General features: G+C 49.9%; 1 non-coding gene across 1 annotated transcript; it reads right to left on the bottom strand.

Moving 5' to 3' along the window:
- Window positions 1–23,793: 23,793 nt before the first annotated feature.
- Window positions 23,794–23,925, bottom strand: LOC127681920 (small nucleolar RNA SNORA17). Its single transcript, XR_007977259.1, has one exon. It is a non-coding gene; the product is annotated as a small nucleolar RNA SNORA17 (small nucleolar RNA).
- Between the last annotated feature and the right edge of the window lie 1,681 nt (window positions 23,926–25,606).

The raw sequence follows: 25,606 nt of genomic DNA on the forward strand, positions 1-25,606 counted from the left end.
AGTTACTAAGATGAATTTAGGGGGTTCTGGATGACAGATCAGTCAGAAGTTTTGCTTCACAAGAAGAAGCATCTGAGTTCACCTCCCTGCACCCAGACAAGAGGCAGGCATGGTGTGCAGAACCTGATGCCCGGGAGACTGAGGCAGGAAAATCTCTAGGGCTCACTAGCCACAGGCTGGCGAACACCAGGCCAATGGGAGCTCATGTCTCAAAGGAGGCAGATGGCATTCCTGAGGATAAACACCTGAAGCTGACCTCTGTCCTCTGCACGAATCCATGCATGTATACAGCACACATGCAAACATACTAAAAACAAAAATAAAAACAACTTTCTGAGATGGGATCCTGCTGTGCTACCCAGGCTGGCCCTGAATTCCTGAGCTCAAGTGATCCTCCTGCCTCAGCCTCCTGAACCTTGGACCATAGGCGTGCACCCACCTAAAGACTTTATAAACGAGATTAAAAGATGTTGTAGCCAAACACGGTAGAAACTTGATGTGGATTCTGCTTCAAATACATCATATTTAAAATGAGAGTTGTGACACAGTGGAAATTTGAGCTCAATGGAGTTTATATAGCCTGGATTAATTCTCTGTGACAGTCTAAAGCCCATGCTAGCCTCAACCTTCCTAGTAGCCCAGGATGACCTTGAACTTTTGATCCTCCTGCCTCCACTAACCAAGCACAGACTACCACAACAAGTTTGCACAAAGTTTGGGATCTAAGCTAGGCCTTCGTGTGTGCTAGGCCAGCACTGTGTCTTCAGAGTCACAGCTGACCCAACTCCCTTTATTCAGCTGGGTGTGGTGGTGCACACCTTTACTCCCAGCACTCCACAGGTAGAGAGGCAGGAAGATCTTTGAGTTTAGGCTAGCCTGGTCTACAGAGCAAGTTCCAGGACAGCCAGGGCTACACAGAGAAACCCTGTCTTAGAAAATAAACAAACAAACCAAAACAAAAAACAACAACATTTCCATCATTTGCTATTTGTTTTTCCTTTCCTTCCCCCTCCTCTTCCTTCCTTCCTTTTTTCCTCCCTTTTCCTGGTGTGATGGTGTATATGTGTGTGTGTTTGTGTGTGTGTATGTATGTGAGTACGAATGCATGTGTGTATGTGAATGCATGTGTGTGTGTGAATGGAAGTGTGCATGTGAATACATGTGTGTGTGTATGAATGCATGTGTATGTGTGAATGCATGTATATGTGTGTGAGAATGCATGTATGTATGTGGGTGTGTGAATGCATGTGTGTGTGGATGTGAATGCATGTATGTGTATAAATGCATATATATGTCTGTGTATAAATGCATATCTATGTCTGTGTGAATGCATGTGTGTGTAAATGCATGTGTGTGAATGCATGTATGTGTGTAAATGCATGTATGTGTGTGATAATGCATGTATGTGTGTGCGTGTGTGAATGCATGTGGATGTGGAGGTGAATGCATGTATGTGTGTGAATGCATATATATGTGTCTCTATGTGTGTATGTGTGAATGCATGTGTGTGTGTGAATGCATGTATGTGTGCTTGCCTATGCAGCTGTATGTGAAGGTCAGAGGTTGCTATTAGGCATCTTCTTCAATCACCCTCCCTCACTGTTTAAAGTTTTTATTGTGTTTATGTATTGTGTGCATTTGTGTGTGTCTGTGAGTGCACTCATGCCATGGTTCACATATAGAGGTTAGGTGAACTTGTGAGAGCTGGTTCTCTTGTTCTACCGTGTCATCTGAGGACTGAGCCATGGGTTGTCAAGCTTGGCACAGGAGCCTTTACCTGCTGAGCCATCCTGCCAATCATTATCTTTTAAGATTCTATCTATCTATCTATCTATCTATCATCTAACATGCATATATGTATGTGTGTATGTATGTATCTATCTGTATCTGCCTATGTATGTGTGCATGTATGTATGTATCTATCTGTCTATGTATCTATGTAATTATCATGTATGTATCATGTGTATATATGTGTATATGTATATACCTATCATGTGTATATGCATATATGCATCTATATCTATTTTTCTATCATCTATCATGTTTGTATGTATATATGTATCACACATATACATATCATTTATCCTCTCTCCCTCTCCCTCACTCTCTCTCTCTCTCACTGAACCTGGAACTAACCATCTCAGACCGGCTGGCTCCTGAGCTCTGGAGATCTGCTTGTCTCTGCCCTCTGCCCTCTGCTCCTGCTCAGTGCTGGGACTACAGATGTGAACTCGGCTTTTTGTGTGAGTGCTGGGCATCCAAACTTAGGTCCCGATGCTTGTGTGGTGACTTTGCTTTCTGAACCATCTTGCTACCTTTACCTTCATAATTTTTATAACACACACACACACACACACACACACACACATACACATTTCATATAGTACTAGGACTTGAACCTAAGGCCTTGGGCAAACTCTACTGAGCTACCCCTAAGCCCGGTGTTTATATTTTTGTCCACAAGGCAGTTCTGCTTTTCCAAAGAGGACAAATTAGTTCCCAAGGGCTGTGGGAACTGGAGGGGTCTCTGTCCCAGTAGAGGTAGAGCTATGTAGCCTCTGTCCCTGCTGTTCTGTCCCAGTGTCATGCTGCAGACCATCCATTTCCAGTTGCTTAGCACCTCAGGGCCCCATTCCCTTTCCAGGTAAGAGAAGCAGCTTTCGAGCTGGCCTCTGACAATAGGGAAGCATGCGGAACCTCTCAGAGAGCTATGGCTTCAGAGACCCCTTCCACAGAATCCTGAGAAGGAGCCTTCCCAAGGAGTGGTGGGCCGAGTCTCCCTCAGTTCCTGGGAACTCCCAACTCCAGCTTCTAGGCTGATGGCGCCATCTTTGAAGGATGTCATTTGTGTCTTTTCCTCAGCCCATTGCCAAGGCCCTGATAGGTCTATACTCCCATCATGCCTTGCTGTAAATATTGCTGCTCACCCTCATCAGCTGAATGTGACAGAAGAAGGGAACGTGGACTAGCAGACACAGGTCCTTCCTGATCGATCGTCCATGGGGCTGGGGGTGGGGTCATCCCGTACCCCTAGCCTGGCTCCATCCCCTATATAGAGGTATTATGTCTCTTGCCAGATGTAGTCAGTTCAAGCATCTGTTAGTGTTGGGTAATTAGAACAGCGCCTCTGGTACTTGTTAGATGGGTTCAAATGTTAGATGGTTCATTCTTTCTTTTTTTCTTTTTTCTTTTTCTTTTTTGGACATAGGTCACTATGCTAGGCTTACATTACCATGTAGCCCAGACTAGCCTCAAACTTGAAGCAACCTCCTGTCTCAGTTTCCTGCATGCTGGCACTACTGATGTGCACTACCATGCCTCATCTCTTTTCCTTTTGAGACAGGGTTTCTCTGTGTAGCCCTGGCTGTCCTGGAATTCACTCTGTAGACCAGGCTGGCCTGGAACTCAGAAATCTGCCTGCCTCTGCCTCCCCAGTGCTGGATTAAAGGCATGCGCCACCACCTGATTCATTTCTCAGTATGAGACAGGATCTTACTAAGTTGGCCAGGATGACCTTGAATTTGTGATCTCCTACCTCAGCCTCTGGAGTAGCTGGAATGATAGGCCTGTGCCAACATACCCAACTTGGGTTTTGAAGGCTATTCAGGAGTTCTCTGTGAAAAGAAGACAGAAAAATTATTTCCTAGAAGAGACAGAAGTATGAAAAGTATCCTAGTATGGCTGAAGATGGACAAATCAAAGTCAGGAGTGGATGGAACACAGCGTTTGCTGGGGACCTATGCAATCTCATCCCAACTGCCTTGGCGTTTCTAAGCTGCCTTGTGTGGGTATGTACACTTGAGCATGCATCTTCCTGTACCAGCAGTCACCCATGTCTCTCCTACCTTTGTTTCCCCAAATGCTTTTAGGAGTGGGGTATGCAGCTGATACTTTAAGCAATGCTTTTGTGTAAAAACACAGGTGCCCCAGGTTGTGCCCCCTGCCCCCACGCTGTCCGTGGTGCTTACACATGCTCTAAACATTAGGATTATGCAACCCTAGTGGGCTGCCTGGTGGTAGCTTAGGGATGGTGTGTGTGTGTGTATGTATGTGTGTGTGTGTATGTGTGTGTGTGTGGTGTGTGTGTGTGTGTGTGTGGTGTGTGTGTGTGTGTGCGTGTGCATGTGTGTGTGTGTGTGTATGTGTGTATGTGTGTGTGTGTGGTGTGTGTGTGCGTGTGCATGTGTGTATGTGTGTGTGTGTGTGTGTGTGTGTGGTGTGTGCGCGCAGGCTCATGCTCATACACATGGACTTGAGTACACACCCACATAAATGCACAAAGTCTGCAGGGATCCCTCAGGATATGCCTGTAAGCCTTAGCCCATATAATGGAGGCAGGGATTGAAGTCAGACAAAAGCCTGGGATGGGAGTTGGAGAAGGTGTTTGCTTTTGATTTTCTTTTCCTATATTTTTGAGACAGGGTTTTACTCTATGGCGCAAGTTGGCTCAGCCTCCAAAGTACTAGGATTACAGGTCTCTCCCATGCCCAGGCCCTGTAAGGAGTTTCGAATGTGACTTTGAGCGTGACAGAGCTGGGTGTGGTGACACACCTGTAATCCAGCACGCAGGAGGGAAAGCCAGAAAGGTCCCAAGTTCCAGGTCTCTTATTACAAGAATAAAGTTGGAAAGGAGAGGCTGAAGGCACCTAGACACACCCAGGTACCAGATACCACACACAGAGGGACTGAACTCACAGCCAAGTCTTCCTAGAGTGGGAGGGGCCTGAGTTGACTTTGAAGGGCTCACAGAGGGTTGCAAGTCAGACAGGGGAGGAGCCTGGGCAGAGGTGACAGGTGGGCCTAGCTGGTGGCAGAGCAGAGTGGAGACCCTGCCCTTCTGTCCCCCTTTCCTCCCTGCCTCCTTTCCGAGGCCCGCTGGGTGGGTGGAATGCGTGGGAATGCTCTGCCTCTGGCTGAGGGAGAGGCTGGGCAGGCCAAAGCTTGCTAGGTCCTTTCATTGTGTCTGAGGCCAGGCAGGAGACAGAGCCCTTTGTCTGCCAAGTCACCCTTCAGACACTCTGGAAGCCTCTAGTTCTCACTAGCCCTAGACTCCAAGGCCATGTCATGGAGACAGATTTTTCTCCCTGGGCAGGCTGTGATGTCATAGTTGAGGGAGGGAGGGAGAGAGAGGCAGGATGAGTAGTAGTGGTCTTCCAGGCTGGCCAGAGGGCTGATAAATTGCCTCTTGCCCTCAAGGCTCAGCAATTACCAACCCATTAAATCCTTTAACCCTGGGAAGCAGAGACTGCTGGAGCCTCCTGTCCCAGAGAATCCCAGAGCAATGAAACCTTTGATAACAGACCCTGTGGACTGAGCCATTCTTAAAGATCATACAGGGCTGGAGAGATGGCTCAGCACTTAAGAGCACTGACTGCTCTTCCGAAGGTCCTGAGTTCAAATCCCAGCAACTACATGGTGGCTGACAACCATCTGTAACGATCTGACGCCCTCTTCTGGTGTGTCTGAAGACAGCTACAGTGTAGTTACATATAATAAATACATCTTTAAAAAAAAAGAAAAAGTAAAGGTAGGAAGATTAGGAGTTTTAAGTCATCCCTGGCTATACGGTGAGGTTGGGGCCAGCCTGGGCTACTTGAGAGCTAGTCTTACAAAATCGAAGCAGAGTAAAAACAAACAAAACAAAACATAGGCTCAAGGCCTGGGGATGTGGCTCAATTGTAGTGTCCTTCCTTTATTTTATTTTATTTTATTTTATTTTTTATGTCTTAGTCAGGGTTTCTATTCCTGCACAAACATCATGACCAAGAAGCAAGTTGGGGAGGAAAGGGTTTATTGAGCTTACACTTCCATGTTGCAGTTCATCACAAAAGAAAGTCAGGATTGGAACTCACACGGGGCAGGAAGCAGGAGCTGATGCAGAGGCCATGGAGGGATGTTCCTTACTGGCTTGCTTGCCCTGGCTTGCTCAGCCTGCTCTCTTATAGAACCCAAGACTACCAGCCCAGAGATGGTACCACCCACAAGGGGCCCTTCCTACTTGATCACTAATTGAGAAAATGCCCCACAGCTGGATCTCATGGAGGCACTTCCCCAACTGAAGCTCCTTTCTCTGTGATAACCAGCCTGTGTCAAGTTGACACACAAAACCAGCCAGTACATTTTATTTTATTTTATGAATTTTGCTTTTTTGAGACTGGGTTTCTCTGTGTAGCCCTGGCTGTCCTGGAACTCACTCTGTAGACCAGGCTGGCCTCAAACTCAGAAAGCCACCGCCTGCCTCTGCCTCCCAGGTGCTAGGATTAAAGGTCTGTGCCACCACTGCCCGACTTTCTTAACAAAAGGAATGTCCTGGGGTCAAGCCCCAGCACTGACAGAAAATTGATATTTTCTTTGGAATACTGTGGTAAGACTACCCTGAAATTGTGTATGAAAAAGACACAGACTAGCCACAGATATGAGCATGCTTTCTACAGGTCAGGCGATATCTACATTTTGAGGGACCTCAGACCCAGAGAGGCGGTGTGTCTTGTCCAGGGACACACTGTGAGGAAGGGCCTGCATATGCTGGCCTGGAGGAAACCCAGGTGGGCTGATCCCTCTTGAGGTGACTTGTCCCTGTGGTCCAGGCCTCGCTGCTTCTTTCTGAAGCTCAAGGCCTCAGAGACTCTTCCTTGGTTGGGGCAGGGAGACCCTGAACTAGCCCTGGTTCAGTCCCTTTGTAGCTTCAGCCAATCTATTGAATCTCAGTTTCTTTGTCTTTAAAAGAGCAATGGAAATCCCCTCTGTGTGCCCTGGGCAGAGGACAGCAGCTCTCTGAGAGGCGGCTTCCTGTAGGCACGCCTTCTCCACTGGCCATGCCCCGCTGCAGAGACCATCACAGGGAGACATGCTTAGCCTAGTTTGATAAAACAATGCTGAGTGCTGGCCAGAGGGAGGTGCTTACCGCATTTCTAGTCTCCTGTAGGACAGAGGATTCCATCCTGTGAGGATCGCTATTGTCTTACGGTTTCTATTGCTGCAACAAACACCATGACAAAACCAAACCAAAACAAAAAAACCCAAAGTGGGGAGGAAAGGGTTTATTTGGCTTACACTTCCACATTGCTGGTCATCACCAAAGGAAGTCAGGACAGGAACTTAAATGGGGCAGGAACCTGGAGGCAGGAGCTGTTGCAGAGGCCATGGAGGGTGCTGCTAACTGGCTTGCTCTCCAAGGCTTGCTCAGCCTGCTTTCTTATAGAACTGGGGGTAGGGTGGGGTGGGGTGGGGGGTGGGGGGGAACCTCCAGGCCAGGGATGGCCCCGCCCACAATGGGCTGAGCCCTCCCACATCAATCACTAATTAAGAAAACAACCCACCGCTGGGTCTCACGGAGGCACTGTCTCAATCGAAGTTCCCTCCCTTCAGATAACTCTAACTCGGGTATCAAGCTGATTCGTTGTCAGGGCAAAGACTTGTTTGTGTCTGAATGTGTGTGGGAGCACAATGTGCCATCATGCTCGCAAAAGGCAGAGCCGGGACTCAGAGTTGAGCTTGTGGGCTTGGAATTGCAGCTTCTTCTTCTGGGTCTCCCCAGGGACCAGAGGGTAATAAGTGTTTACTGAGGAAACCCCACCCCCTGCCAGGCAGAAATGAGATGCTCTTGCCAGTACGGGAGCTCAGAGCCACCGCCAGGCGGGGGCTCCGAGCCCAGCCTTATTATATTAATGAGCATCAGGGTGAGGATTACCACTAATGAGATTAGTCACCAGTCGAGACTCCCCCCCCCCGCCCCGCCCACTCTCCCCCCTCGCTGGCCTCCAGCGGAGCATGCGCGCTGTGCATAGCAGGCATCGGGCACCTCTAGTCCATCTTCCCAAAGCCCTAGGCAGAGGAAAACACGCCCCAACTTTACAGGTGGGGAAACTGGGCCCAGGCAAGGCTCTACCCCTCGCAGTGTGCATGGCGTCTTTTGCTTACTCTTTCTCTGGCTTTTAAACATTTGCTTTCTGAGTGGGTGTGTGCGAGTGGGGATTAGAAAGCAACTTACAGGAGTCTCCACCATGTGGGTCACAGGAGTTGACTCAGACTCCTTTACCCACCCACTGAACCTTGAGAGAACGAACGGACCATGCGCGCTCTCTCTCTCTCTCTCTCTCTCTCTCTCTCTGTCTCTCTCTCTCTCTCTGTCTCTCTCTCTCTGTCTCTCTCTCTCTCTCTCTCTCTCTCTCTCTCTCTCTCTCTCTCTCTCTCTCTCTCTCTGTCTCTCATGGCTGCCCTTGAGTGCCTGGCTGAGGACTGATCTCAAATCTAATACCATCAGCCCCTTGTTTTCCCCTTCTGGGACCCCTTTTCTCCCAGCAGCCATCACGGTGGGGCTCTAGATCCCTGGCAGAGCTGATGTGGAGCCAGAGGCTTCTGTAGTGTTCTGTCTTTTACTCCCTCAGGCCCCTGTGTCAGGCCAAGCTCTTGGTGTCCCCAGTTGGGCAGGACCAATGCTCCCCTTTAGCCATTCACCACACAAGCCTATGTCCCCTTTTGGGAGCCGAGAGCCAAGCCTTCAGGGTGTATGCAGGGAGTCCAGCTTTCAACCGACTTCACAGTCAACCAAGTGACCTTCGCAGGCTCCCTACCCTATGAAGACATCCTTCTCACCGGCAGTCATCTGGCACATGACAGGCCAGTCAGCAAGGCTGTGGGACTCAGTCTCCCTGTTGAGAAGCCTGGCCCTCGGTACGTTATGTGAACCAGGCTGAAAGAGCAATAATTTCTCTTCTATTTAAGCCAGTTATTTTTGGTTTCTGATTTAGTAGCTAAGCTTACATCCTGTCTAAGAGGCAGACCAGAGGCTGTAATCTGTTGGGGCACAGAAAGATGCTGGTATTTGGGGGGCGGGCTGTGAGAGCCACATCTGGTGGATCTGTCCAGATGTGTCATTTCTCCTGCCAGTGGGAGGACCAGTGGGGGTTTGCCCTTGGAGCGCAGCCTACTCTGCATCCTGGACCAGGAGGAGGCTCACATCTGAGCCTGTGGGTCAGGGCTGCTGGCAGACCAGACGCTTTCTCCTTATGCCCAGGTGGTTCTGGGAAATGAATCCTCCTCTGTTCTCACCGCCCAGGACTGCAGGGTCTTATGAGGGTGGATTTAGGGAGAAGTGAGGGATGGTGGGAAGCTGGCCTGAGGGGTGGGGGATGGGATGAGCAATGCCAAGGGAATTGTGCTGTGAAGCCTCTTTCAGTTACAAGCAACCAGTCAGGCACTCGGTTGCTCCTGTGAAAGATGGCTGGTACTTGCTTTGGTGTGTGTGACGCAGAGGTGGGAACTGTCACTCTGTCTCATTGTATTGGGTGATTTCACCTCCAGTGCTAGATAGCAGGCAGGAGACTTGGCCATGGGGAGGGGGCACTGCCACTTCTTTTCAGCTAGCAAGGACAGAAACCCCCTGACTTCTCTCTCTCTTTCCCAGAAACAATGTATCAAGTCCTGGGTAATGTCTATGGGCCAGGTGGGCCAGGGCCAATCCCTCTGCTGGGAGAGGGAATGTCCTGACAGCCAGGCCTGAGTGTCCTAATGGCCTCAGGTCAGGAGATCATTGTCACATGGATACAAGCACACTGGGAGGAGCCATGTCTTCTGTACCCAGGACAAGGCTTCTAGGTGGAAAACAGACATTGCTGACAACTGCAGACAGTGGCAGGGATTCATGCAGGATGTCAGATGGGCGGCAGAAAATGGGAGAATTCAGAGGGAGGGATGGAGGAGGGGGGCCAGGTGGGGAGGGGACAATGGTGTTCTTGTTTCTTGAGGCAGCGCGGCGTCTCACTGTGTAGCCCAGGTTGGCTGGAACTGGCCATTCCCTGCTTCACAGTCCTGCCAGATTCACACTCATGGGCACATTCACGCAGACACACCCACAACTATACATTCAAAGACATATGTACACTCAGAGACTCCAGACAGCCCCCACCCCCACAGCTACACAGCTAGCCAGCTGCACCCGCAGGCCTGCCGCAGAAGCCTAGAAAGCAACGTGGCTACGATTTTACAGGGTTTCCCCTCTCTGTCTGGAGCATCTTCCTGTGCCCAGGAGTGCCCAGGGAGCCAGCCTGTGACCTCCATGCCTGTGACTGGGACCTCGCCTCTGGCATCAGGAAGCAGCTGGTCCAGCTCCCAGCTTCGGAAACAGGGGTGGGCCTTATGTCACTGAGAGGAGGGCGCTGTCACCAGGCTGGGGGGCAGTGCTCTGCTCCTGGGTCAGTCTTTCTGACTATGCTCACATGTCTCCTTAACAGTGCTCACAGGCCCTTAGGCGCGAGCCCTGGGGGAGTGTGAAGTGGAAGGATCCATTACTTCTGCACTATCCCAAAGGTCTTCACCACGATGGTGCCCTGGTTCTGAGCACAGGCGACATGTTCAGCTGAGGACTGTTACTACCGGTGCCACCTGTGGACACAGACCTGAGGGTCCCGGAGGGCAGTTTGTTCCAGGTAGAACGGCAGCTAAGTGACACAAGTTTCCTGTCTGGGACCTCAAAGGTCCTATATGGTCATCACCATGCTTAGTCCAGAGTTTCAGTTTCTTCATCCCCACTTGTGGGTTGCTGGTATGACAGTGGGGGTGGGGTAAGGAAGCCACAGACAGCTGTTTAAGATGAGAAACCCCTCTCCAGGTCCATGACTTGCTTGCTTTGAAAGCCTTGTGTGTTGGCCTGGAACTCACCGGGCTGGCCTGCCTGAAACTCAGGGTGATCCTCCTGCCTCAACTTTCCAAATGGGTTCATGTGTGAACCATGCTGGGCTTCTCCTTTGAGTTCTCACTTCACTCCCTCAGCTAGGGCAGGAGTTGGGCAGCTCAGGGAAAGAAGACAGAGAGAATCTTTTGAGGTGATAGGTTAGGGACCTCCCGGGGGGGGTGGCTCTCATTTCCTGATTGATTTTTGGGGTTAGCCTCAGTCACTTGGCTCCACTCCTCAGTCCTCTGAGTTCTCCAGTTCCAGTCCTCTCTGGGACCCTCCTGAGCCTGGCCCGGGGCCCCCTGGAGTGGAGCATGCTGGTGAGTCCTCACCCGGGGTCTCTTTGTCTACATGGTAAGGATGAGGACCCACAAGTGTCAGGAAGCCACTCACAGGGGCTGTGGGATGGACAACAGATCTGCCAACAGTGGCCCCTGGGGCTTCTGAAGCCACAAACTCAGGGATGGGCCTGTCCCATGAACCCCCTATGAAAGCTGTGCAGAAGTGCCATCCTGCTGTGGATTAGCTGTGTTCCCCCACCTCCAAATGCAACCGAATGCTGACCTCTGCTCTCTGAATGTGGCTTTCCTTACCAGACAGTTTCTGCTGGTGGGATCCAGTTTAGATGATCTACAGAATGCCCAGTGCCGGCTGCTCTTTTTTTTTTTTTTTTTGAGACAGGGTTTCTCTGTATAACCCTGGCTGTCCTGGAACTCACTCTGTAGACCAGGCTGGCCTCAAACTCAGAAATCTGCCTGCCTCTGGCTGCCTCCCAGAGTGCTGGGATTACAGGCACGCACCACCACAGCCGCCCGGTTCTGGCTGCTCTTTAAGGAGGACATTTGGACACATAGGGAATGGCAGAGGCAGCCGTTAGAATTTGCTGCCGCACACTGGTGAGAGCCGGGAGCCATGCGTGGGCCTCAATCTCCCTGGGAACCCCAAGGAGGATCCAGCCCTGCTCTACCCTTGGCCTTTGGTCTTAGCCTCCAGGACTGGGAGAGAACGGATGCTGTTGTTGGAAGTTTCCATGCTGGTGGTCCTATTCCCAGTAGCCCCAGGAAACTCATAAAGATGCCAGAGATGAAGAAACAGAGGCTCAGAGAGGTGAAATCCTCAGCCCACAACACACAGCAAGCTGGCACTGCAGACAGACAGACAGACAGACAGACTCTGGGGTTGTTTGGCATCCAAGCTCATTCCCCTGGCCGGGGGGGGGGGGGCTGGTGGGACTGGCCACCTTGTTTTGTAGTTATTTGTACAACTACCAAAGTGCGCATCTGAGGTAGACATGTGGAGCAGGCAGGAGACCTCATGCCATGCTTCTCAGAACACACGCAGGAGGAAGGAACACAGTACCAGTGTCTGAGGTCACCAGATCCTGAGGGTCAAGCTCAGCTTCTTGAAGTGTGCCCATGACACACTGTAAGGCAGAGTATGGTTGGTCCCTAGAGAGTGGGACAAGGTTTCCAGATGTTTCAGTCTCAACCTTCGGCAGCCTTGGAACCCGAGAAACTTCCTTAGTTTCCCCATCTGAAGAATGGGTCTGGGCTCCCAGAGCCCAGCATGTAGGGAGGGAACATCTTAGGGCACTGCAGGGACAAAGGACCCTTGTTTCTGCAGCTTTCTCACCCACACAGGCTGCGGGATGACGCAGGGGAGGTGATCTGGGGACAGATTTCACCGTGGCTAAGGGGAGGGGAGGGAGGCAAGCAACTTCACCCTAGTCTCGCATTCCCTCGGGAAACAGGAAGTCCATTCTGCCCAGGCGCTGCCCTGGCTCCAGGAAGCCAGATGACCCCTTCCTCTCCTGTCTCCCTCCCAGCTGGGGTAGGAATTCTCTGTACTGTCAACAGTCCTGCCCAGCTTCAGACTATGACTCTCAGAGCTGGGAGGGTGGGGCAAGGCACTGTCCAGACCAGAACCCGCCCCCCCCCAACCCCTCTGCCAATTCTACTGGGTGGTTTGTTGAGGCCCAGAGAGGGGAAGGCACCTGCTTCAGGCCACACAGCACACAGAGCACACAGGGCCAGTGTGGGTAGACCTTGGGAGTTAGGAGTTCTCATGCTTGGCAGGACCGATGTCACAGGAAGGCAGTGTGCCACCACCCTCATGGTAAGCCCCTCAAGGTCAGTCCTCTCCCCTGAGGATCTCCAACTGCCAGATTTCACCCACACAACGCTTTAGCTACCCTAACAGCTAGACCCAGGCCATATCTCCGTCACGCAAAATGTCAACGTCAGGCTTGGACTGCTCCAGCCCCCCCCCCCCCCATGAACAGAAGGCTGCCTACAGGTCTCCTCTACAGTGTCACCCACAAAATGCAGGCTGATTTACAGTGGCAGTGTGCACTGGAGGCACCTGCTCTCCAGGGCACATCAGGATAGCACAAGACCCTCATTCATTGTGCCTGCCTTCCAGGAGAGTCTTCAGGGGAAGATGTAGCATGGGTCGGAGCTCTTGGCTTGTCCATTCTTCCTGCTCAAATGCAGACAAAAGGCTGGAACCTTGGCAACCATTCTGTGATGGTGAGACTCTGAAGATGAAGGTGCATGTGGAGAGAGCCTGAGACACGAGAGGGAAAGAGCACAGTGCCCTGGGGTGCGCCTCTCCCCGACTGGGGTTTGTTTTTGTTTTTGTGTTGCTGTGGCTTCCTTCTCCTCCTCTTCTTCCTCCCTCCTTCCTCCTTTTTCTTCTTCCAAGACAGGCTCTCATGTGGCCCAGGCTAACCCTGATGTTCCTGTGTAGCCCAGGCTGCCCTTTAACTCCAGATACTCCTGTCTCAGTTCCCGAAATGCTAAGCTGAGAGCTGTGAACCACTACACAAGGCAAACTGGCATTTAAAGCAGACAATACTGTGGCTCAGAGGGATATACGATGACTAATCAAAGTCCAGATCACCCAGTGAAGGAAGAACTTGTGTGTGGTGTGAAAGCCCCAGCAGAGAAGGGTGATTGATTTAATCTCTGTCGCATCCAGCAGCAGCTGGCCCCAGTGTAGGCAGAGCACACCCTGGTGCAGCTGGAGAGGGATTCATGGGACAACGATGGCCGGAGTGAGGGTCTTGTCACTCTGTTCTGGGTCCTTGACTGTGTAATGGCATGAGATAGCAACAGGAAGACAGGGTCCAAGTGTCTGTCTGGCAAGTTCTGAGATCCAAGGTGCTCCACGGAAAGTCAAGGTGCTCCTCCGAAATCCTGAGGTGCTCCCACGAAATCCCAAGATGCTCCCATGAAATCCCAAGGTGCTCTACGGAAAGCCCAGTGCCCACTTGCAAGCTGGGGAAGAAGCATCCTGGGCAGAGTCTTCTGTTGAGCATATGATCTTACCCTGCCTGCTGTGTGGTCTGAACCAGCTCCTGCCCTCTCTGGGCCTTGACAGTGGTGAGGGGGAGGTGCTGTGTGCTCCTGTGAAGAACCTGGTATAGCAGGTTCATTCATCTTTCTGTGTTTCTAAGCCTCTTTCATGCGCCTCTTCTTTCAGTCACAGGCGCCAGGGGCTCAGGGAGGACCAGAATTGGGGATCTGAGGACAAAAGGGAAGGCTTGCTGTTGGCTTCTGAGTGAACACGCTGCTCTGCTGCCGTTGTTAGCCCACTGACAATGGCCCAGAGAGCCTGTGGGGGAGGGGCTCCGAAGTCTAGACATGCTCTTTACACATTGAGAGCCAGATCACAGGACTGTGGGCAGGATCAAGAGAGCAGGGAGAAGACAGAGGCCACCATCCTGGGAGTGAGAGGGACAGGGAAGACACTCAGGGATCTCCGGGTCCTGGGTGGGAAGGGTCTGGGTTCAGCCTCTGCTTCTCATGAGGGGGAAGGGGAGGCCGGCCTTGCTGGCCCTTGGGGTACACAGCTACCTCCTTCCACACTTGCTAGGACACTTCCTGATCCGTGGAGCTCTCCTGGAACCAGTGCAGGATTTGTGGGGTCCAAGGAGCCTGTGCCAGCTGTGGTGCCAGCCTTGAGAGGCAGGGGGAGGAGCCACAGGTAGAGCGAGTGTGACCTGGGGCACTGGGGGGTGCGGGAGCAGGTGACCCAACCTGCATTCTCGCCCTGCTGGTTCCTTCTGGAAGCCGCATCAGGCATCCGGGAGGCTATGATAAGAAAGAACTATTTTTTTTTCTCGTGTGGGTCTAGGGTTGGAACCACAGGCCTATTGGATAGACACTCCACCACCAAGCTGCAGCCCAGATTTATTTATTTATTTATTTATTTATTTATTTATTTGGTTTTTTGGATTTGTTTTTTTCGAGACAGGGATTCTCTGTATAGCCCTGGCTGTCCTGGAACTCACTCTGTAGACCAGGCTGGCCTCGAACTCAGAAATCCACCTGCCTCTGCCTCCCAGAGTGCTGGGATTACAGGCGTGCGCCACCACCGCCCGGCTGCAGCCCAGATTTTAAAATGATTTCTCTTCAGTTTTCCTTTGCAGTGTTTGTTGGAATCCAGGTCCTCACAAATGCTATATAAGCACGCAACCACTGAGCTTCCAGATTTCTTCATCTCTCCTGCCCTCTCCCTCCTTCCCTTCCTCCCAACATTCCTCTGACCCTCCTCCTTCCCTTCCTCTCTTCCTCCATTCCAACATCATTCATCCATCTAGCTCTCCATCCATCCATCCATCCATCCATCCATCCATCCATCCATCTGCCCATCCATCCACCCACCCATCCACCCATCCATCCATCCATCCATCCATCCATCCATCCATCTGCCCATCCATCCATCTGTCTGTCCATCCATCCATCTCCATCCACCCACCCAACTATCCATATTACCAATGTCTCCATCTATCACCACCACTCCCATGAAAATCTTTTCATCCACTTATAGATTTTAAAGGTCATTCATTCATCCAAACACATTTCCATCCATCCATCCATCCAACCATGTACCCACCCAATGACATTGGTTAATCTAGTGATCCAAGACAGTGCTGGCTTTTGTCCTTTGTCATATCTCATGGTTACAAGACGGCTACATGCCTCTGTGTCATCTCACACACCCGTGTCGGAGACCAGAAGAGAGAATGTTCCCTATCTGAGTTCCTTTAATGAGGTGTTGCTCTTACAGGGCCCCAGTGGGCTTGCTCCCCTGTCTCTCTCGAGCCAGAATTGCATCACAAGGCTGTTTGTAAGCAAGTCTCTAGCTGGGGAAAAGATATCATGGCAGACTGGAGCAAAACAAGATGTGTTGCCTGGAGAAGGGCTGGTCTCTTCCCTGCATGCTAGAGACTGAGTAAAATTGGGATTCATTAAACACAAAAAGAGGCAGGGGAAGCGGGAGGTGGCTGTTGAGTAGGCAAATGCAGGACCACTCTATCCATCTTTCAGTTCCCACCATCCATGCAGCGATTCATTCAACCACAGACTTCTCATTTATCCATGCGTGCCTTGACTCATCCATCAAACGGTTATTGATGCCCACTGTGAGCCCGGCTCTCCGCTGGCTGAGAACTCAGAAGAAAAAGATCTCGTTAGGGAGAAATATGGAATTTCCCATAATACCCCTGATAATGGCTTTATTTAGTCACAGTAAGAATAATATCGGTGGTGCGTGCTGTGAGGCACAGTCTGCAGAGATCTCTCAGGGCCACTCCTTCATTCCGCACACGTTTGTCAAGCATCTGCTGCATGGCAGGCACAGGCTTCTAGCTTTACAGAGAGCTCTTCCCCACCTTTGTCAGCAAAGAGATTTCCAAAGTCAGAGACCTGACAGCTTCTGGAGTCAGGAGCAGAGTGTCTCTGGGGTCTTCCTCAGAGCTACCGTGTCTCTGGGGCTGGGTTATCAGGAGACTCCTCCAGGGATGAGGGGATGTTTTTCTGAACCTTTCTTGAACGGCAGATGACTCTCTAGAGCATACGATGGGATGGTGTTCAGAATGGGGGTGGAGGTACCCTGTCCAGGCACAGGCAGCTTCTGGGTCAGCTCTGATGGAATTGTGACTCTGCAGTACAGTGTACCATTTCCACTGATCCCAGGTACCCAGATAATTACTCTGCCAACCCAACAAGTGTTCACAACCTCTGCTCCCCGGTCTCAGATGTTGGCAGCTGTCAGGTTGCCCTGGATGCACGTGTTCCTATCTTAATCAGAACCAGTAGCCTGTCTGGTCCCTGTGAGTCTCTCTGGAGACTCGTGGTCATCTTCATATCTCACCAAAAACTTTCATCAACCCATGTCCATTTTCCTGTTCAGAGGGTGCCGGGATGCCTGTGATGGTATCTTCCTTTATGTGTCGGCTAGAGAGCCTTGCCTCCCGGGAGCCCATAGTCCAGTTCTGGGGACCTGAGGGGTGTGGTCAGGGCACGGAGACTCTCTCAGAGCACTGGGAGTGGGATTCCTGCTGTATGGGAAGGGATGTCATAGGTTAGTTGACAAGTGACAAGACCTAAACCTAGCAGTCCTTTCAAGCTCTGGCCTCTGATTTTTTTCCAGCCCAGGGTGACAAAGAGATCTAGACCCAGTGTCTCTGGGATCCCCGTAGTCAAGGATTAGAGTCCTCCTCACTCAGTGGAGCCAGCAACCCCGGCTCACTACCCCCTCCAGTCAGCGCCCCCACTAGTCAGCACCATCCTTGCTGAAAGCCAGGCCTCTGTGCACACCACAGCGACCCCCAGAGGCAAGTGCCAACCTAGCAGGCTCTCCAGGAAAGGGTTTCTGAATATTTGGATGTTGTAATTTTTTTCTTTCTTTCTTTCTTTTTTTACAATCCTAAGCAGAGTATGTTTCATAGGGCATGCTTCTTACATTTGGGGGCAGAGTCTTTCCAGAACTATGTAATGCTTTCCTAGACTTAGAATTTTCCTGAATTTCAACTAAGGGGTAGCTTTTCTCTCTGTCCATCCCTCCCTTCCTCCCTTCCCCTCTCCCTGTGTCTCTCCTTCCCTCCTCTCTCTGACTCCCCTCCTTCTCTCTCCACCGTGTTGTCCCCCCTTCCTCTTTCTTTCTGGGATTGAATGAGGCCCTCACCCATGCCACCCAAGCTTATTACCACTGAGCCACATCCCTAGGCACCCGTGCCAGGCAAGCATGCTGCCACTAAGTCACGCCCCTAGCTCATTCATGCCCAGGCGAGCACGGCGCCACCGAGCCTCGTCACTAACCCACTTTCTACTTCTCATCTTGAAACAGAGTCACATCAAGTTGCCCAGACAGGCCTTAAACCTGCTCTGTAGCCCAGAGTAGCCTTGGACTTTCGATCCTCTTGTCTCAGCCTCCACCACAGCTGGGATTACAGGCCTGTAGCCATCAGGCCAAGCCAAGAATATTCTTGATACAGAAACAGATTCTCCCTGACCCTCAATTCATGGCCAGAGGCAACAATAAAAATTTCCATATGGATCCCTATCTGTCCTCCAGAGTACAGATGGCATTTCCTCCACAGGTAATGGTGGCCTGGCATTCCCAGGTCCTACTCACACAGACACTAAGCAGCCCCACCCCCATAGCCCCAGTTGAAGCTCCCAGAGGTGGGTAACAAACCTGTCTTCATGTTAGCTATATGAATGGATCCACAGAGGAGCCCACAGTCCAGGCCCTGGATGGAGCCCAGAGGAACAACTCATTGATCTATTTTACTGTTATGGAAGGAAAGGGCTGAGCTTGTGACCTGCCTTAACCCACGTGTGAAGGGCTCTAGGATCTCTATCAGCTAGTGCCAGCTAGTGGTAACCTCTGTCCATCTATCTCCATGCTCACAACTGCTCAGAGCGGAATCAGCAGCTCTGTGGACCTTGACTCCGGCACAGATACAGACAGGAACCTATCAGAAGCATAGTTGCTCCCTGGGCCAATGTCCCAGCATGTCTCCTGGGAAGGAAGGAGCACAACAACGGGGAGGTACAAGAGGTGTGGGGCCAGGGGAACCAGCATTAGTTCATGGTGGTTGGCATCACTTAGTGGGGACACTTCGAGAAGATGCATCTTCCTCCTCTGGCTGTTGGGTTTTACACTGTAATACCAAAGGTTGCTGAGGGGCTGGGAAGAACTCAATTGTTAAGAGTGTTTGCCCAGCATGCAAGGAACCCTGGGTTTTATCCCCAGCACAGCATAAGCTAAGTATATTGACTTACTCCTGTAATCTCAGTACACAGAAGATGGAGGCAGGAGGATCAGGCTTTCAAAATCACCCTTAGTTACATAGAGGCCAGTCTGGTCCTCAAAACAAAAACAAAGTAAAAGAAGGACGATCAGTGTCCTGCTGTGATGTGTACTGCCTCAGGACCGGAAGCTGCCTCAGAACTGGCCTGTGAGTGTCCCCCAGACTATCATGACACCAGCACAACCCCCCTCCTCACTGGGGTGGGGTCGCTCTTTTCTTGTGGCCATTTGTCCTTTTAACAGAGGGCTTCATGAGGTAACCCAGAAAGGTTTAAATTTATAGTCCTGCCCACACCTCTGAAGTTCAGAGCTTACAGGTGTGCAGCACTATATTCTGGGGACCTTGCAACCTTTGGAATAGGTGTCTTGATTCTATAAATACGACGACTTGGCCAGAGATTCCAGAAGAATTCCTTGTCTTAGAGATTTTTCAAGATAACATTATAGAGACATCTTAAAATCCAAGTGGAAATCAGAATATCTTTCAAGTCTAATTCACATTTTACAAAATGTGTTTTAAGGCTTGAGCTGTGATTTGTATTTGTGAAGACCATTGGGCCACTAAAAGGAAAATCCATATAATTGATACAGTGATAATCTGAGCTGACATTTTGATGAAACTGTATCTTCTCTAATTCTTCATGGTTTTGTGTTTAAAAAATATCTGCAATAAAGGAAAAAGTAGGTTTGGCACCCTGCGTTTGAAATCACACAAACAAAACAGGAAATACAAGTACCCTGCTGAGATAGCAGGTGGCACCCCCATCCCTGTCCCCTGCACCCAGAAGGGATGAGCAGACGTTGTCACATAGGAGCTGAGTCTGCTCTTCAGTTACTGGAAGGCAACACACTGGAGAGCTACTGTGGGTTTCCTGGTTCATCTAACTCCAGTCAATCAACACTCAAGTGTCTCAAAAGCATAGTGAGACAGTTATTTACAATTTTATAATGTTAGCTATAAATGTTAGCTATCATCCTTTTGTTTTTGTTTTTGTTTTTTTGTGGTAAGGTCTGTGACTCTTAAGTAGACCAAGCTGGCCTGGAACTCACAGAAAAAAGTTTACCCATCAAGGACTTCTGACCCAAATAAAACTTTTTACAATGAAACAAAGGAAATTGCCTTTTCTGGTTGTTTGTTCAAACCGTCTAACTGCAGCTGGGGTTCCTTAGGTGGAATGCTTGCCTAACATGCATGAAGCTCTGGGTCTGATCCCCAGCATGGTGTAAACCAGGCTTGGTGGTATATGCTTGTAATCCTAGCACTAGGAGGTAGAAATAGAAAAGCAATGTCGTTCTTGGCTAGAAATTGACTTTTAAGCCAATCTAGGCTACATGATACTCATTTTAAAAAAAAAAAAATCATTTAGCTAGGTCTCTGGTGTAGGCCTGTAAGCCCAGATACCAAAGAGGCTGAGGCAGGACAGCAGAGGGATCAAAGGTTGACTGGGCTACTGAGTGAGCTCAAGTCTACCTAGGCAATGGAATGAGATATTTCAAAAAAAATGTCAGCAGGAGAGCTGGGGATCCTACCTCAGAGGGAGAGTGCTTTCTCAGCAGGCTAAAGGCCCTGAGTTCAATTCCCAGTGCTATAAGCTAAAAGTCACAGTGAGTATACAGTTGTGTGCATGTATGCTTTTGGGGAGGCTGAGGGTGGAGCTTTCCTTTTGGGGCACAATGAACGCCTGCCACAGTGTAACTAACCACCAGATATAGCAGCAGCTTAAAGAGGCCAAGAAATACACCCGGGTCCTACCATGCTGGGATGCCCCCAGGCATCCAGCAAGATACAAGTAGGGGAAATAACTTAGCAATGAGCCCCAAACCCTAGGGAAGACTTGCCAGGGCTTGACCATAGCGCAGACTCCACCCTGTCACCACTGACTTGTGCAGTGCAGGCCACCCCAGCAGTGAGCAGGACACACATGCCTCACGGTGCTTATTTTATGTATTTAGGATAACTTTCTCTCTCTCTCTCTCTCTCTCTCTCTCTCTCTCTCTCTCTCTGTGTGTGTGTGTGTGTGTGTGTGTAAGCCATTCAGTTGTGAGCATTCAGCTAGCAAGGGACAAATACAATGAGCTACTTATCAATCCATATTTAATTTCTTAGTCTTATGGATCTCAGACCCCGGCTCCCACCTCTGCTTCTCCCTTCTACCTTACGGATCTTGATATTTTATTTATGAACCTAGTAATTTTTATATAAAGCAAGATCACATTTACTTTCTCATTGATTGGTATTCAATTAAGTCATAAACCTGACAGATTAAATCCTTGTAAACTTTTAAACCACTCAAACATTTAATTAAGCAAATTCCTTTAGATATTTCAAAGTACAATTACAAATTTAATTTATCCAATTCAAATACTTCAAACACCTGACAAGGGAGCCTTACAAATATGATGAACAAATTCTTCTTAAGCACCCAAGAAACTTCTGTAAATCTAATCAGAAGTGAAAGTAGATGCTTAGATTTCATTCTAAACATTATAAAGGTAAGACCTGACAGCACATGCCTGTCACAAGAGAGGCTGAGGCAGGAGAATTCCCAAGTTTGAGGCCAGTATGTGCTTCCTGGTGGAAATATGTCTTTTAAAAAATCATAAGAAGGGCTGGAGAGATGGCCAAGCTCTCCCAGAGGCCCAGAGTTCAATTCCTAGCAAGAACATGGTGCCTCATAACCATTTGTAATAACCTCTTCTGGTGTGTCTGAAGACAGCTACAGTGTACTCACATTAAAAAAAAAATCATAAGAAGTATCTAGGAAAAATGTCTTTACTCCACCCCCTAGACCTGGTTAGTGTGTCTTGTTACAACTGAAACATAAATCATAAAAAGTATCAATTCTCTGGGTTCATTTCTTCCTAATCTTGTGTTAGAGGCAGGGTCTGTCCTTGGACCTCTGTGCTTAATTCCTCAGTCCTGGGGATGGAACCCATGTGCTAGGCCAGAGATCTGTCACTGAGTCACGCTGCAGCCCCTGGACCGCTCTATCTTTCTTACCCTAATGGAGAAGAACAATGCTTTAAATTAAAGATGCTTAGCAGAGACCTGGGGATACTCAGCTGGGGAAGGGCTTGCCCAACATGCACGAAGCCCTAGGTCCCATCCCAGCACCACAGAAACCGGGCGACTGGTAGAGCATGCCTGCTATCTCAGCACTTGAGAGATGCCTGCAGGAAAGTCAGAACTTCAAAGTCTGAGCTGGATAGATAGCTCAGTGGTTAAGAAGGCTTGCTGCTCTTTCAAAGGACCAGAGTTCAAGTCCCATCTCCCACAAGAGGTAGCTCACAATTGTCTATAACTCCAATCCCAGTTGACCCAGATGGCCTTTGCAAGCATCACATACCTACAGAATAAACACACACACTCTCTTTCTTTCTCTCTTCCTCCCTCCTACTCCCTTCCCCATCTCTCTCATACATAAAAATTAATTTTTTAAAACTTTTTACTGGTTCTTCATAAATTTCACATCATGTAACCCTAGCCTACTCATCACTCATGCCCCTCCCTCTGTGCCTGCCCTCAACCCTTGCAGCCACCCCCACAACAGGAAAAAAAAAAACCTCATTGTGTAGTGTGTCACAGTGCGTCCCACAGCATATCCTTTTATCCACACTTCAAATGTTTGTTGCAATGACTCCTTGGCCTGGTCAAGGCCTCCGGCCTCTGTCACTCCATCAATGCTGGATCCTCACGGGGACTCCTCTCGGATATCCTGTTGTTGTTCTGTGTCGTGGGGATCCTGCAACCTTGGATCTGTGGGCTTGGCCCCCCTCATGTACTCCAGCAGTTTATCGATGTGGTAGATGTTCCGGTGGGCCAGTTCAGAGCCCTGTATCTGAGCCCGAAAGGTATCTGAGCTGATCAGTCACCAGCTCCCTCTCTCGTGCCCTCGCAGCCCCGGCTCACCAGCAACCCACACCCACACTGCAACCACAACTGCAACCAGGCCTGCTTTACCCTACTGCCCAGGTGAGGTGCAGGGCCTGCTCTCCTAAGTGTTGCATCTGGTGAGAGGCAGGGCCAGCTCTCCTGTTCTTATCACCCCTGGATGGTAAAGGAGGAGGGGGCGGGGAGGGGGAGAGGAGAGGGAGGGGGATGGAAAAGGGTCTTTCTTCCTCCTCCACCAAATGGAGACCAAATGGTAGGGTTAGCTCCTCCACTCCCATCCTCAGCTCACCTGCAACTCCTACAATGTGCAGGACCTGCTCTCCCCAAATATTGCAGCTTCCTAAGGGTAGAGTCAGCTCTCCTGCCCTTATGCCTCCAGGGACAGCCCCCAAACCCAGGCGAGGGGTGGGGCTAGTTCTGCACAGCTCTCAGGGCGTTCAATAGGACCCCAGGTGGCAGCCCAGACCAGGGACTTCAGGCCCCTGCTGCTGCAGGACCATGGACCCAGATGTACCCCACCCCCAGGTGCAGCACCAGCTCAGAAACCCCCCAGATTGTGGCACCAGCTACTCGCATCAGGCTTTTCCCCCTACCCCCTCACCCCCCACCCCCACCCCCGCTACCCTGAGTCTCTAACTCTGCGTCTCTTCATTGTGCCCACATCCTTCTGTTTCTCTCTCTCTTCCATTTCTCCACCACTCACTTGCTTCTCTTAGTGGCTCCCAGGGTCTCGGAGAATCTGAGGTCATCTCACGAGTGGTCTCAGGAGTGCTACACTCTGCTTATGCATTATGGAAGCTGGTAGGGGTCATCTCGGGCATGGTCTGCCCCCTCCCCAGGCCTGTGCTGTCCCGGACTGGTGGATATCTCAAGCTAGCTACCTGTCTGGGTCCTATGGTGACAGTTTGGTGGCCATCTTGGGCTCACTCCCCATGACTCCTGCCTGACCGAGTGACCCCTTATGAGCGTTGTGTGTCTTGAATTCACTCCCATCCAGGGGTCCCCAGTACCAGGCAGGGGTTCTTCCAGTTTCCAGCAGCCTGCCTGGGCCTGTGCTGGACTGGTGGTCATCATCAGGGAATTGTAGATCCCTGACTAGATCGTCTCAGGCGTGCCTTTTTCCGGGAGTGTTAGGCTACTAATCATTCAGATGTCCATAGGTCAGAACACAGAGCATAGACATAGCCTCTCTCCTCTCTGCCACCTACTGACATAGATGGGACACAGCAGCCACACCCGCAACACCTCTAGGGGCAGGCAAACTAAATCTTAAAAAGAGGAGTTGAAGGTCATCCTGATGGATGGAGTTTGAGACCAGCCATGGCTGCTCTAGCTCTTATTTGGGGAAAACAGAAACAAAACCAAAAGCACATTACAACAAAGAGCCCACAAGACCTCAGGCCCATGACACAGGAGGCGGAGCATGAGACACAAACTAGAGATTTGCCAACAGAGGCCAGTGTGGGAGAGCCTGCAGGTAACTGCCATCTTGCTCAAGAGTGGTGAGTTTCCATTGGCCACACCACTGATCCCCTTGTTTTCAGGCTGGGACGCACCCAACACCCTGTGCCTCTCTAGTCTATTTCCTGGGAGCTAGCGGCAGGTCTGTGAAATTACTGGGGACCCACACCGCTGGCTTCACTCGCTTCTTACAAAAGCAATTTAACTGTGCAATTGTGCAAACTAAAACTACTAGAACAGGTTCCAGCCTGTTCTCTCTACAACACACCCGTTGTCTTTATAAGTTGGTCTGCTTTTTTCTAAGTCAGTAGATGTTGTGTGTTCTCGATTCGAGCTCTTAGTCACGCATGTCTGTTGCTGACATTTTTACACACCTCTTCTTCAGCTGTTGTGGAGACTGGTCTCTCTCTGAGATCCTCTACTCCATTGCTTACTCCTGATAACCTCAACTGGCCATCAGGCATGGCGAACTCTGTTCATCAACCGGTGTCTCAGCCTGACCCTCAGTCTCTCTCCCCATCTCCTCCTCTGCTTATCTGCTTTGAAATCAAAAGTGGGCACTGAGCCGGGCAGTGGTGGCGCACGCCTGTAATCCCAGCACTCGGGAGGCAGAGGCAGGCGGATTTCTGAGTTCGAGGCCAGCATGGTCTACAGAGTGAGTTCCAGGACAGCCAGGCTACACAAAGAAACCCTGTCTTGAAAAAACAAAACAAAACAAAAAAGCACAAAAAAAAAAAAAAAACCAAAACCAAAAAAACAACCAAACAAACAAAGAAGTGGGCACTGCTATTTCTCCAGCTGCCCCTCCCCCATTTATTGGAACAATGGAACATATTATTATAAAACAGAAAATTTGTGCAGAAAGTTTATGAGAATACAAGTTGCACAGCTTCTATAAATAATTCCTCCCCAATGCTCCTCTGAGTAACCCTAATTACATTTATTGGTTCCCTAAAAATAAGACAAGTGGTGGAGGTGGTGGAGGGTTAGTTGGCAAGAGAGAGGCATGAGGGGGAGAAGGCAGACAAGAGAAAGTAACAGGTAGAGATGAATATGTTCAAAATACATTATGACAATACATTATACATAGCACAAAATACATTACTTCACAATGAAATACATTTTTATACACAATTACTGTGTGCTAATAAAAACTGGAAAAAAAGTGCACAAACATAATTGCACAATTTAGCAAAGATAAACACCCACACACTCACCACCCACAGTGCCAGAATGCAAAAGTTATTTTGTAAATCCCTTAAAATGTGTGTGTGTGTGTGTGTGTGCATTTAAATTTTGCCTGTATCTGAACATATTGAGATTATGTCTCCAAAAAGCAAGTCCTAAACCTGAGTCTATGGTTTGAAGGCCCTATAGAACCTGGCCTCTGACTTTATGGATCTCCTGCACTGCCCACTCCTGTTGGGCCTTGTGTTCCTAGTTCTTAGAATACTGTTCAGAGTGACACCAGCTCAGAG

Source organism: Apodemus sylvaticus, chromosome 3, assembly GCF_947179515.1.
Source record: "Apodemus sylvaticus chromosome 3, mApoSyl1.1, whole genome shotgun sequence".
NCBI classification, from domain to species: domain Eukaryota; kingdom Metazoa; phylum Chordata; class Mammalia; order Rodentia; family Muridae; genus Apodemus; species Apodemus sylvaticus.